This window comes from Lissotriton helveticus, chromosome 1_2 (genome assembly GCF_964261635.1).
Source record: "Lissotriton helveticus chromosome 1_2, aLisHel1.1, whole genome shotgun sequence".
Taxonomy (NCBI): domain Eukaryota; kingdom Metazoa; phylum Chordata; class Amphibia; order Caudata; family Salamandridae; genus Lissotriton; species Lissotriton helveticus.
Window position 1 is genome coordinate 169,384,982 of NC_136058.1, and position 14,668 is coordinate 169,399,649.

Genomic DNA, 14,668 nt, shown 5'->3' on the forward strand with positions numbered 1-14,668 from the left:
AGATGGGGTGCCGGTTTACCTCTGCCATTTGTTTGCTCGCCTGCACGAGGAAAATTATGCCCAAATCAGGTACGGCAAACATGGCAATCTCACATCCCCAATCCCAGTTATGCGAGGAGTCCGCCAGGGATGCGTCCTGGCCCCAACACTCTTCGCCCTATTTGTCAATGTGCTCATTGACCATCTTAATAAAGGTCTTAATATTGATGCCCCCAAACTGGCAGGGCATAGTGTACCAGCCCTGAGGTTTGCAGACGACACGTTGTTGTTGGCTAAGTCCCCTATGGGTATCCAGAGGACGCTCGACAACTTCGTTGTCTTCTGCAAACATCGGGGCCTGGAGATAAACCAACAGGAAACCAAATATATGGTCTATAATGGCGGTAAAAGCAAACGCAGTAATCCGACCTTGGGGGGCCTACCACTCGAAAGAGTGGTGGTGTTCCACTATCTTGGCATTACCCTGACGGAGAGCATGGACTGGGGAGCGCAGATTAACAAGTGTAACTTGAAGCTCACCCAGGTGTCGGGAGGTATCCATAAATTTTTTAAGGGGGGATAACACAAGCAGGTCTATGCACCCATGGAGGCCTATAGGGCACAGGCAAGAAGTGCTGCGTTATATGGTGCAGAAATTTAGGGCCACTGTGCACTCGCATCCCTTGAACGCACTGAGAACGTATTCATTAGACGGCTTCTTAGCCTCCCCAAAAGCACTCCTCTGATCCCGCTGAGAATGGACTTAGGAATTAGACCAATTACCGAGGATGCCGCACTTAGACCACTGACCTTCTGGAGACGCTTGTGGAGCACTCCCGAGCTAGCCCTGTATAGTGAGGAATTAACTGAGATATTGGGGCTGAAAGGGGTGGGTAAGATACCTTGGTTGAGGCACCTTAAGGCTCTATGTATGCAACTGGGACGTGTTGATTTGTGGGATGAGCCCCAAACCGTGTTACAATCACTAAGTAGGAATACACTGGTGACTGCCTATAGGGAATACCGACTGTCCAAGACGATGCGTAGTTCTACATCGGGACGGCTGACAAGTGAATTCCTTTTAATCAAAAATATCTATCGGGCAGAGCCCATCCTGGATAGCATCCAAACAGTGTTGGCACGAAAATTGTTTCTCCAGTTCAGGTATGGGTGTCTACCCCTACGACCGTATGTTAAAAAATGGGGGGGACAGGTTATGATTGAATGTCCTGCATGTGGTTTAGTGGACGAAAATTAGGTGCATGTTCTTTTCCAGTGTGACTCCTATAGGTCGCCAAGAAGACGCTGGCTTGTACAAATCTGTAAGAACATGGGCACAAGACACTTTAGCGAGGCTTATAGAATATTGAAAACTGAGTTCCACCTCCAAATAGTCTACTCTATTTCCCGTTTTTTATTCTCAATGTGGTGTATGAGGAGGAAGTTTTTGGAGCCGTCCGTGTAGTGGCTGAATATACTACACGGTCCGCCCAGGTTTACTAATACTTTTAAAAATGACTTACGGTAACTAATTTTTAATTGTGACTTTTTTAAAAGAAAAGAGAGTAATTCCCCTTGTTTTAAAAACTTTTTTACTACCTATTGTGGCTTTTATTATTATTCCTAATTTTCTTCCCTGTGTATAAGTATTGACCATACGCACTTGCACTTTATTTTAACTGTTTGTTCTATGGCGACTGGATGCAAAATTGTACCAATGTTGCTAATTCTTGTGTTAATGATATATGTTGTATTAACCCCTGTGATGCTTTTATGGTGAATGCACCGAAATAAAGCTTAAAAAAAAAAAGAAACCTTAAAACATGCACTGTTGTCTTCTTGATGTATTATCTGTTAAGGTGACAAAAACAACATAATATACATTTAGACCTTCAAATGACATCTAGTTGGTTCAAAAAAATAAAAGTTCTTAAGGGCTCTTCTAACATCTGCCCAATGATATGAATACTTTCTCCTTTATACTAAAGAGTTCAAAATGTCATCCAGTCTTTTAAACGTTCCTTCACGTGAAATTTTTCCTTAAATGAAATTAGGTCTCAAAGTTTTCCTCTCCATGTTGCTGGCAAAGCTCTTCTAAAAGTAACTTGCTATTTTAAAAAAACAAATATAGCATTCGTAGTTTTTTCTATGTCCTCCATGATCGTTTTAATCAAAATAAGAATTGCAATTGTTTATCAAAAGGAATTGACTTATCGATCGTCTTTTAAAATGCTTCTAATCACTTATCTCTCTTGTTTTTCTTGGCTTTAGGCAAAAGAGGCTAGAGCGGTTCTGGGGTCGAAGGAAGAAACAGGAAGTCGTCACAGGAAGTCGGTTGGGAGCGGGCAGAAGGTTGCGGAAGGAAGAGGACCGGAAGAGTCAAGGAGGGAATGACGAAGGATCCCGAGGTGAGTGGCGGGGTTGTTGGCTGCGTAGCTCGGTTACTCTAGTGCAAGTTGCTGCGAGGGAATCTGAAGCTTTGAACTGCAACGAGGAAATATTACATAGCTGCCAAGGTTTCAGATTGCCATGTGTGACATTTTCATAATTTCAGTGAAATTATGAGTGACATTTTAACGACTATGAGTGACACTGTTATGAGCAAAAGTCAAGCAGTGAAGATGAGGGAAACATATATGGGCACAGCAGGCAGTTAGGAATGAAGCAAATGCTAGCAGCCATAGCAAGTTACCAACATCTGGCACACTTACTTCAGTTCACACATCATGCAAACATTGTATATCAGGCTCAACCTCTTTCCTACAATGCTTTTTTTTACTGATGAATTTGCTAATGGTAAATGAGTAAATGTGCAGTTTAATTTGTCATAAAAGTCATAACTTTCTAACAGAAATAAGAACGTGGAAATATTTGTAGGTCTTTGCACATGTGAGGTTTTTAAGAAACCTACTGAAAGACGCTGAAAAATCTCTTTACATCTTCAGGCATGGTTGCATGGATCAGTATCACACATGACTGCCTGGCACATTCCTGCTTGAAACACGACAGCAGGCCGCTGAAGACGATCATAATGACCTCGCTATTAGTTTAAAAGAGAATGTTATTGAGCAGAGAGATATCATTAGGAACTCACTTACTCAGCGAGGCTTGCGAGCAATCAGTAATGGGCCGCCTCAAGGTTGCAATGACTCCCGCGGAAAACACAGTTAAAGTTAATATTGAAACGGGTAATTTAGAGCACACCTAGACGGTTTGACAGAAGCTGGTGGTTAACTGGTTAAAGTATCAGACAGGTTAGTTAGTGTTCAAGGCAGGTGCCTGTCACCCAACTCTCACACTTCTGGGCAGGTGCAGGGAGTTAATTGCACAGAAGTGTTGGAATGCACACAGTGGCTGTGTCTGTGTTTTCTGTTTCTCTTCACCTTCAGCCAGTGTGCGGCGCTCATGCTCAGAGATGGTCCAGTGTGCAGCTCTGTACCCCCCCCCCCCGGCCCGGGGGTGGATCTCACAGGAGGGGGCTCTAGGCCAGCCCTCCCTGCTCCTGCACTCCATGCACTTCAGGCCTCGGGGCGCCCCCGGGCTGTGTCTCCCTGCAGTTGGCGCTTTCCAAAGCAGACTCTCCTTGGCGCTATAGCCAGCATATGGCAGACGCTGTATCACCCACCTGCAGCTTGCTTTGATCGCGGCCTCACCTCTTTAAGGAGAAGAGTGACTGCGATGAGATCACAGCTGAGAGATGACAAGAACCCATCAAGAAACACTGTTCCTGAGACCCCTATGTATGAGCAAGGGGTGACCACGGGGAAAGGAGAGTGCCAAGGGACAGCAGCACAACGGGGATGCTGCAGAGGAAGGAGCACGGCACAAGCACCTCCTGCGGCTGCGGCTTTATACTACCACCGAATTACCAGGCAAACTTGCCAGAAATTACTGAGCCCAGACACCAACTCGCAGGCAACTGATCTCGGCGCCCCAAAAAATCTATCACTGTCACTTACCTGTGAGGCTTGCCATGGTAATGTAGCTTTATGGGCTAGCGCCCCACCCGTCTCCTCAGACTCCTGGCTTCCTCCTACAACAATCACTCGTGACTTCCTCAGCAAACGTGCACGATGGTGACATCCGGATTTATTTCCGGCCCCCTGGTGCCACGCCGGTCGGTAGTTGACAGCTGCAATGAGTGAGAGGGCAGCCCGGCCCCCTGCAGTGATGCTGAGTCTGAGAGCGGTGCGCCGCCCTGGTGCTACACCATGATTTGAGCATCTTGTTTCCAGGGCAACACTGACTCCTGGCACAGTGCAGAGAGTCAGCGAGAAACATTGTAGCGCTCTCAGCCACAGAGCTGAGAGCAGTCTGGTTAACTGTTTAGAAACTCAAAGCAGGCGCACCTCTCTCGGAGCAGCAGAGAGAGCCCGGGCACAGCCTGGCGCCGCTGGTGGTGCGCCTGGCAGCAGGTGGCAATTATGTGTGACAATGCATTTCAGTGCGGTGATGCGGATCACCGCACTGAAATGCGTGAGCGTCACACCTGTTGCGTGACGCTTGCAGGACTGGGAAAACCGTAGCGCAGTTAAGAGATGCCGATGACGAGATCAAGCACGGAGTCAGGCGCGAGAGCGGTTTAAATACTCTTGTGCCGCTCGTGCCCAACGTGCTTTACCCGTGTTTCACATGTCCTATTATGCCATGTGCTAATACAGTAATTTATGGATCTTTCTCGCTGTTCACGTGCTTTTTTGAGAGAAGCGAGTTGACGATTAATATGCCTAACAACACGTGACACTACAGAGTTTTATTAATACACAAGTTCTTTTGGCATAAGTAAATATGGTTTAAAGACTTCTGGAAATACATTGTATATATCTAAAGAAATACTGATTACATACTGGTTATGACAATCCCTGTGCTGGATACATAAATAAATGAATAATACTGACAATCGATGATACATTGGCTTCAAGAGGGTGTCACATAACAGGGTGCTAATGTACTAATGACACTTAACCCCTTAGTAGCTTGACACAAAGCAATCAGGGTTTACTTAGAGACAAACTATGAATTATTTAAGCAGTACTCAGACAATATTAAATTGAAAACACAACACAAGAAAAATCTCAAACCAATTTGGAAAAATAGAGTAAGTTGAAATAAATAAAATGCCAATAATAGGACACAATTCTAATAAGTAGAACCAGAGTTATGAGCATCAAAAAGTCTTAATTGCCAACTGTGGTCATCTAGCTGTGCTTGACCAAGACAAGGTTAAGATTTTAACCCAACTATAATGTAGCACATGTCCGATACAGGGACCAGTGAAAAGTTTTACCTTCAGACTTAGGGCCCGATTTGGATGTCGGGTGGAAAGCCATCCAACAGTCTGTCAGAGCCTTTCTGCTCGACATCCAAGGTTTCCCTCTGACTGCCATATTATGATGACGGTGGTGGGAGGGAAGGCCATGTTGGGATTGCACTCTTCTTTCGACAGGCTCACAGAACCCAGTGGAAGAGGAGTGGAATTGTAATTCTTTAATGATGGCAGAGCCATCCTCTGCTCCTCGTCAGCATTACGATGTCGGTTTCCAACAGCCTTTCCATGTCGGCCTTTTCCAACATGGAAAGGCTGTCAGAAAGTAACTTTGGGGGCAACCACAATAGTGTTGGGCAGAAGCAAGTCCGACCAAGGCGTAAAGAGGACCTACGTCTCTGGGATGGAAGTCCCCGACCTTCACCGCATCTCCACCGCGGGTTTGTCGGTCCATTGGTCATTAGTCCCTTTTTTAGAGCTCGGAATCCCCATTGTGGCTGTAACCGAAGAGGACTCCACGAGACCTGACACCTTCTCTGCATAGTCAGATTGTATTGTATTTGCTGTTGTGGAGAAGAGCATAGCAGGAGCAACCTGAATATTTGGGCTAGCACTGAAGCACCTTCACCAGATCGGCTTGGCAGGTTAGTACCAGTGCCCTGTCGGTTTTCAGATCAAAAAGGTACAGAAAGTTTCTAAATCCCAGTTTTCAGGAAATTTCTGAAGTAGTGCACTTTGTAGCCAAGGGTCAGGATCTTGGGGACAGTACTTGGGGGTCGAAGACTTACCCCAGTAGAGGCACAGGGCAGGTCCAGTTGGAACTGGCCACAGTGGCTGTTGGAGGAACGGCCTCATGAAGCTTGTTGTGTCCCTGTAACTCAAACAGTAGGTCAGCCAATTGTCCCTTGGAGTCACTTATGCGTCCTGGGTTCAAGGCAGACTGGTCTAGTATTCCTTCAGGTTCTTCAGACAACAAGGTAGTCCTCCTACTGATTCTTCACAGGTTCAAGAGTGTTCTGAGGAAGGTAGTGAGGAGTATCTGTACCAGCCTGTTGAAGAAACGTCTGACCACTCCTTAACCAATGGAGTAAAGGTTGTCAGGGTTACACAACCAGTTATTGCAGTACTTCCTGTGTGTTTAATCCCACACTATCCCACAGTGCCCCTCTCTACCTAAATCTAACATAGCTGAACCGTTCTTCCTCTGTTGAGAGCTCCTTGTACCCTTCCAGAGGTTTGGCTATGGAAATGTACAAATCCTTCCTTGCGGTCGCTCCAAACCACTTCTGGTGCAGCACCCCCCTCTCTCTGGGTTTGGAGACAAGCTGACTAGGAAGACAAAGAGAGTCAGGCCTAGTGTGAGCCACATCTCCCAGTGAGAAGAGTAGGCTTCTTCCGAAGCTTAGGAAGGTGCTGGGAACTGCCTGCTAACCATCCTTCTCAAGCAGGAAAACCACCTCTCCACACCCAAGGCTTTTGTCCACTGGTTGGGAGCAATCCACAATTCACCACAGGGGAGCCATTTACCAGTCAGATGACACTGGACAATGGCAGAAAAGTCTTTTCACTTCAGCAGGAAATTGAGAATGTTCTCTAGGTGTAGTTTTCAAATAGTAATATAAAATCCTACTTTACCAGTAAGTTCGATTTTACTTTATTAACTGTGTCCTTGAGTCATTTTTCTAGCAGCTACCAAACCAAAATGAAGAATAATAAGTTGTTATAATGCAACCCAGTGTTTTCCTTTGGGAGAGCAAGCCTTGCTACAGTGAATAACGACTTTGGAGGCTGTGGAGGCTGTCAGGGAATGAGAGTGAAGGGGGGGGGGGGTTTAGGAGAGGGTCATGGGGGGGCGAACAAAATAATTTTTTTAAAAACCACTCACCTCCTCGCCGCGATTGTCATGGCTATATGGCTGCAGGAACCAGGAAGTGCGCAGGCTCCCTCCCCTAAGGCAATTACAATGCTGCAATGATGCATTGTTATTGGTCTGAGCGCCGTGGCTTGGCTCTCAGGCAGGAAATGGGAGGCTGGGCATGTTCCCCACCAGGCTATGTAATTCAGCCTGGTGGGGAGCACACAGAGTGTGCATGTCTGTTTGGCGTGCCTGAGAGGGCCGGCCAAGCATTTATGCCTACTTTGGCGTGCAGCAGCACCTCCTCCTCCCGGACTGTATGGGAGCCCAGCCCAGCCAGTTTGATACTGAAAATAGAATGATATTAACAGAAATCACTTCTGCTATTATCATTTCATTTTTGCTTGTACACTGCTCCGAGAGCAGAGGGGCGACGCTCCTCTGCCTTAGTCACTGTTAGTCACAGTAAATACCTGCAACGTGTGGCAGGCACCTCACGGTGCCTGCCAAACGATGCAGGGATTTACAGGGGGCAGGTGCCCCCTCGCCCCCCAACCATAGGTGGCCCCTTGGCTGCGGTGAAGGGGGGCCATGCTAGGGGCCCCCAAAGGCGCTCTCTGACAGGCTTTTAATGTCATAAAGCCCAACATGGAAAGCCTGTCGGAAAGCGGCATCATAATCCTGACGGCGAAAACGCCGTCACTAAGGGATTATGTTCAGTTTCTGACTGGCCGACGGGCTCTTTGAGCCTATCGGAAGTTAGCCGGAATGACCTGACGGTTTGAATTCCGACTGCCGTAATTGTAAAACGGCGGTTGGAATTCAAATCAAGGATGTCGGTTGAAAATCCTAATTAAGGCCTAAATATACATGTCCTACTTTTTAAATACCCTACACCCCACTCAGTGGGTATTTAGGGTCTATTTTAGGGGTGATGTATGAGTCTTCAAAAGGAAGGTTTAGGCCAGGCAAAAGGTATAAAACTGCACATACATGCTCCAAGGGCAGGCCTGGAGAATGTATAACAGTGCTACTTTAGTGGATGGCTGAATGAGTGATGCACATGTAGTACCATATACTCAGGAATTATGAGAACATTTAATGTTCAAATTAGGTGACTGCCAATTTTACAATGTTTAGAAGGGAGAGCACCAGCACTTTATCACTGGTTAGCACAGAGTCATAAGGTCAACAAAAACGGGTTCAGTTAAAGAAAGCAAAAACCTAGAGAAATGGGTAGCAAAAGCTGGTCATTTGGAACAGGCAGCAACTTACATCTGTACTTGGAGGTTTTCTTTAACATATTTTCCTTGTGGAAAACAGATGCACTAAACTCAGAATTCTTTTGCACTCCATATCCACACAACACTTCAAAACTGCATTTTGATGCTGGTATCAGCAAGCAGCTCATGTCCACTCAGCTTTTCATCTGTCGCAGGTGCAGAGTAGATTGTGTTAGCACTTCAGCACTGACACCAGCACAACCAATCAGCTTTTAGAAACTAAACAATCTATGCACCCATTCCGGGAAAAGACATTGCCTCAAACAATGTAGAGCTTTCAAGAAAAGAAAAGCATTGCCTTTCCATCCCATATTCTTATCCCACTTACCACCTTCAGTCTGCCACTTGAGAGTGAAACAGAAACTGGAGGGAGAAATAGAAGCATTTCCATTATTGTGCAAAGCCTGAATGTGAATGCAGGCACTAGAAAAAGAGATGTACTTTGAATTCTCTTCAGTAAACTTGACGTTTTTTGAGCTAAGAATTCACTTGTTCGAATTGCTACATAGCCTCCCCTGCGTAAGTGCCTTTCACCTCGCTGTACGCATGGATACATATATTATTCGGAATCAAAACATTACCTACAGATATGCAGAAACTTCTGTGACTTTCTATTGCAGTGCTCGTGACCTACCCCTGAACTCCGATTGTATTTACTCATACATTACTCCTAACCTACTCTCCTAGTATTCCTCACCGGTCCCTGAAATTTAGGAGTGTTTACTATCGGAATTGAGTAGTAAGGACACCTGGATTCATCAATCAATCAACAATCATCAGGGGATTGTAAGCACACTACTCACCCGTGAGGGTCTCAAGGCGCTGGGGAGTGGGAAGGGGGGAGTTAGCAGCGTCATAGAGATTTTATCGTATTTGTTAACACTCTTGTAGTACCCTTGAGTTACCCCTGAATTCCAGGAGTAAATACTCCTGACTTATTCCTGAATTACAGAGAAGGTTAGGAGTAAAACTCACACACATCCCCTTGTGCCATACGGTACATAGATTTGACTTACATATAGACATTCGTTAACTAATCAAATGTTGTTTGGCTATTGAGGAAGCCTCTTCTCCCTGTGGCAATGAAGCCAATAAGTCAGATGACGCCAGGGTGGGAACATGAAAGTCTGCACAGGAGCCCCGGTGCTTTACTGTAACAGCAATCAGTTCTCAATGTCGGGTGTGACAGAAAGGCCTTCATGAAAAGCATTTTTGTAATCCCGATTTGGCCCTAAACGTTTGTTTATTGCAACATTATGATTCTGAACTGTGCAAGAAGACCGCACTACCAATATTTTTCGCTGTAGGGCCTTGGTCAGGAAAACTTGGTGACATTTTCAATAGAAAAAGGGCCCAGAATGGTTAAAAACTTTCAGGAATCAGCGTGTACCAATTCCCAGCCTTATACCCCAGCCCCGAGTGTGAAACGTGATGAGCCAATAATCCTACATCCCAGAATTACTGTGCACCTTGGCGCTGGTACTGCCCTGTGTGAGACTACGACGCAGCTTTTTTGTAGCACTAGTAATGAGAGTCACTGTGGGGGAGATTTACTAAGATTTTGCACCGTCGTTGTGTGACAAAAGTGATACAAATAGGCACAAAATCCTATTTAACTTTCCAGCGCTACTTTGCCCCATGGGGCAGTACCAAGGGTGGTGCATGGACGTTTCCATGCAACCACCCAAGGTTTCTTACGCTAAACTCAATTTACTAAAAATAGTAGATTGGGTTTAGCATGAGAAAACTGCTCCCTTTTAAACTCGGTGCAAGGAAGGAAAAATTAAAGCATTTCTCCTTCCTTTTTTCGACTTTGCCTAGGTGCTGCACTGTGCATCACGTATGCAAATTGGGAAAAGCTTTGCATTGTGCCTAGAATAGTATTTTGTACAGGAAGGGTAGCCTTCCTTTACAAAAACTATGTTACACTCTTGCACACACCCTAGCTCTACGGTGCTAAAGTGTTTCTATGGCAGCTGAAATCAGCGCTGGCTCAAGAGATAGGGGAGGATAGAGCCATATCATATGAAAGATGATGCTCTCATGCTCCCTCCCTGTCGCACAATGCAGCGCAGCCTCCTTCCCCCTGTGTGTACAAACTTTGGGCCCTTGAAGCTCAGGACATATCAGTAATGGGGCATGTTGGACCCGGCCTCGTGGCTTGGTCCCACTCCTCCCGCATGGCGGGCCCTGGACAGCATCGACCCCTGTCCCCCGGCCTAAAGCTATCCCCTCTAACCCTCATGAGAGCCGCCACCCCTGGTGACCCCCGGCTCTCCCCCTTAGGAGTCCGGCAACCCCTACTCGCCCCACTCTGTGGATCCGACCCCAATCCCGGGCCACCATTTCAGGCCCCAACACCATCTTGGACCCTCCACGCCCGGACTACGTGACCGCGGCCCGTCCTCGGCCACAGCCCCCGCGAAGCCCCGACATCGAGGCACCAAGATCCCACCAGGTGGTAAAGCGGCCACTTGACGGATCAAGGAGGAGGGGGGTTTCGCTGGGCCCCCAGCCGTCCCCGGACGCCTGGTTTCGATCGCCCTCCGGCCTCCCTGGGCGCTGACTCCACCCCCCCTGCTGGGTGACTGGGCGCTCTCATCCCGGCCCCTCTGACCCCCGGGCGCGAGGGTCCGGACATCAAAGTACTCCAGACCTATATCTGGGGCAGCTCTGGACTGGGTCGGGAGTTGTATCCTGGAGTCGAGAGCCCGGCTGACGCGGTCGCGGCTGACCCTGAGAAAACCTCGCTACTTTGAACCCTGAACCTCTGGAGCCTGCTGGCGCTGCCGCAGCCCAACCTCGCTGAAACCACCTTTGGAGTCCTGCTGGCGCTGCCGCGGCCCAACGTCGCTGAAACCACCTTAGGAGTCCTGCTGGCGCTGCCGTGGCCCCACCTCGTTGAAACCACCTTAGGAGCCTGCTGGCGCTGCCGCGGCCCAACCTCGCTGAAACCATCTTCGGAGCCTGCTGGCGCTGCCGCGGCCCGACCTCGCGGAACCCCCCAGCTCGAGGATTGAGAGTTTAGCGTAGGGTATCCCTGTGCCAAACTGGTACCAAGACTGTCCCGCTACCCCTTTCCCCCAGTTACCGAGAACCTAAGGATCCCTCGATCCGTTTGTACATATTGCCGAAAGGACCAATCGTTATTGCTGATAAAGATTCTAAGAAGTTACCCTCTTGTGTGGTGTCCCTTTGTAGTGATGTGATTGCTCTGCTGTGACGATTCTAGGAGAGGACCCCCATCCAGGAGGTCTCTCGACGGCGCTCGGCCAATTCCATAAGGAGAGGTGGGTCTCGGGGTGGTCAGTCAGACATCTTCTGCCTCCCCAGGCAGGGACCGCCTTTCTAACATTGGTGGCAGGCGGTGGGATCCGAGCCGACGCAAATCGTACAGAGTGTGACTCACCCACTACCGACAGAAACACACCGCAACCATGACGACCAAAGAAACCAGACCGACCGCAGAGTTCCAGAAGGAACGGTTGGAAGAATATAACCACAAAGAATTGAAACAATTCTGCAAGGACCTGGGCATGGCTACCACTGGACTAAGCACCAAGGAGGATTTCAAGCAGGCCCTACAAACGTGGGTGGAGGCAGGAGCAACGCCACCCCAGAACGAAGACAACACAGTTCCGAACATGCACCCGGAGACCAACGCAACCCCAGCGGGGGAAAGACCTACAAACATAGACACGGGCCTCTCCCACGAAGACGCCCGAGAGCGAGAAAGGAGCCGGCTCCACGAATTGGAGCTCGCCCGACTCCGTCTGGACGGAGAACTACAGCTGGCCGATAAAAAGATAGCCCTTGAGCAACTACGGCTGCAGGGAGACCTAGAGGAGAAACGAAGGCAGAGAGACTTGGAGGAGAAGAAGCTGACGTTCGAGCACGAGCGTGGCTTAAAAGAACTTGAGATCAAGGCCAAACCAGGGGAGGCCAGCGCCTCCGGGAACCGGAGCCCACCTCCTCCTGCGGACACGAAGGTCCACATCCCCAAAGATGTCGTCAAGGAATATTATAAAAACGACAACATCCAACAATGGTTTAAGGCCTACGAGGTAGCCATGGCCTCTCATCGAGTACCCCAGAAAGACTGGGGTGCCGGCTTGTGGGGGAAGTTCGTCAACGAAGGGAGAGACGCCCTGCTAGAGCTCCCCGACGCAGAGGTGACCTCTTATGAACACATGAAAGCCGCCCTCCTTACTCGCTATGGACTCACCCCCGAGATGTACCGGCAACGATTCCGAGACTGTAAAAAACTCCCCGGTACTACATGGGTGGAGTACGTGAACTTCTATAGTAGAGCCCTAGAGGGGTGGATCAAGGGCAGCCAGGTCACCACCTACGAGCAACTGTTCAACCTCATTGTATGGGAGCAGCTCTCCAACAACTGTTTTATCGAACTCCGGCAGCATCTCCTCAACAGCAAACTGACCGAGCCACGTAAACTCGCCATCGAGGCCGATCGATGGGTGAGCACCCGGGTCCCCCGGAGCCCAATGGGAGACTACGGCCGAGGTTCCCAGGGGAAACACCGCCCGCGAGGCGGCGGGTGGGGCCACAACAGGAACCGCGACTCCCCCGCGGGGCTGCCCCGACCTCCACTTCACCATCTCTGGCCAGAAGAGGGCCCCCCCCCAGCATGGCCAGGGCCCCACCCGAATGTTACCTGCCACAGATGCCAGCGGCTCGGTCATTATGCCAATGACCCCCTCTGCCCGATGAACCAACGACCCGGCACCACCGGTCCTCCAAGCCGCCAGATCGCCGCCGCCGCCCTGGGAGAAGAAAGGGGCGAAGAAGAGGACTATGACCCCGACCAGGCCGAGTGGGAGCCCGCCGCTATGTCCCTGGTATGTCTAGGCGAAAGAGACATGATCCCCCGGGCCCCGATCCCAGGCAACACTCAGAAGTACCGTCAGTGGGTCACCATTAATGGGCACCGGGCCGAAGCCCTCCGCGACACCGGAGCCAGCGTGACGGCTGTCCGTTGCCACTTGGTGACCCCTGACCAGATCCTGCCCAATGTGCTGTGCCCCGTACGGTCGGCGGACAATTCAGAGAGCCTGTGCCAGATGGCCCGTATCCCCTTCGAGTGGGGAGGGGTGTCGGGCATGCTGAAAGTGACCATCCGGGACGATGCCCCCGTGGACTGCCTCCTCGGGAACGACCTAGAAAGTTCCACCTGGGCCGGCGTCGAACGGAGAGAGCATCTGGGGATGCTAGGCCTTCCCGAGTGGGCCTGCGCGACCACCCGATCCATGGCCGCCCAGACCACCACCCCGATGGAAGCCGCACCGACTGAAGACCCAGAGTGGCCCGCACCTCCGCCGCCCGCCGTATCCGAAGACAACGACCCAGGGCCCGACCCACTGGGGCCCAACAGTGAAGAAATTGCTGAGCTTGGCAACCTCCCAGAACTAAGCAATCAACAAAAAAGGACACTTGTAACACTGTTCGACTTTCGGTTCAGTGCAAATAAGGAAACCCTCAGAGAGGTCAATGTATACTTGCGAGTAGCGGTATATTAGCTTCATCCGCCCCACATTGACACTCATGCAGTTATCATCGGGTTTTTCCTCTTGGTATGTACTGCTAGCCTCATCCAGAGGCACCTCAAGTCTCGAGTGTAGTGTCCAGAGACAAAAGGATTTTCCCAAAAGGATTGATAAAAAATGAAAAAGAGTACCCTGAAAAAATTTTAATATTGGGTAAACTTACATTATTAAAAATTGTGAATACTCATTGGTAGATCAAGTTACATGACTACATGGTATTACTAGAGTGGTTTTGTCGACATGTTTCAGCTCTATTGGGCCAGGCGGTCTGTAGAGCTTTCGTCAGGACTAACAAGGGATAATACAAACAAACATATATAAAACTACTCACACGAATTGTGCGGTAATCCCACAACTCAATACATTGATTTGAGTATTCTTCTCAATCTGTCGTTATTACGACTTCTGCTTCCTTCGGGGGTCCTTCAGACGCTACAGAGCCGCATGGAGTCCTTCCTCCTGCCTTGTGCTGACTCTGCCCCCGGAACTAGCCCAATGGCGCCAAGAAGGTGGCCCCACAAGAGAACAGTTCCGGCAAGAGCAGAAAACCTGTCCCTCCCTCGAGGGAATCCGACAGCAAGCCGCCACTCAAGCCGCCAGAGACCCCTCGGGGTCCCACTGGGTCTATTGGGACCACGATCTCCTCTACAGTGAGCAAAAGATTGCCGAACTAGGGGCCAGCCGGGTGCTGGTGGTCCCCCTCCGATTCCGAGAGTTCCTC

General features: G+C 49.4%; 1 long non-coding RNA gene across 4 annotated transcripts in view; it reads left to right on the top strand.

Annotated features, from left to right (window-relative positions):
- The window catches only part of LOC144807812 (uncharacterized), a 176,216-nt gene that overhangs the window by 115,229 nt on the left and 46,319 nt on the right, over positions 1-14,668 (top strand). For all 4 annotated transcript variants that reach the window (XR_013606454.1, XR_013606452.1, XR_013606451.1 and 1 more), the window contains one exon: positions 2,251-2,387. This is a non-coding gene — a long non-coding RNA (uncharacterized LOC144807812). The remainder of the gene's footprint in view (positions 1-2,250; positions 2,388-14,668) is intronic.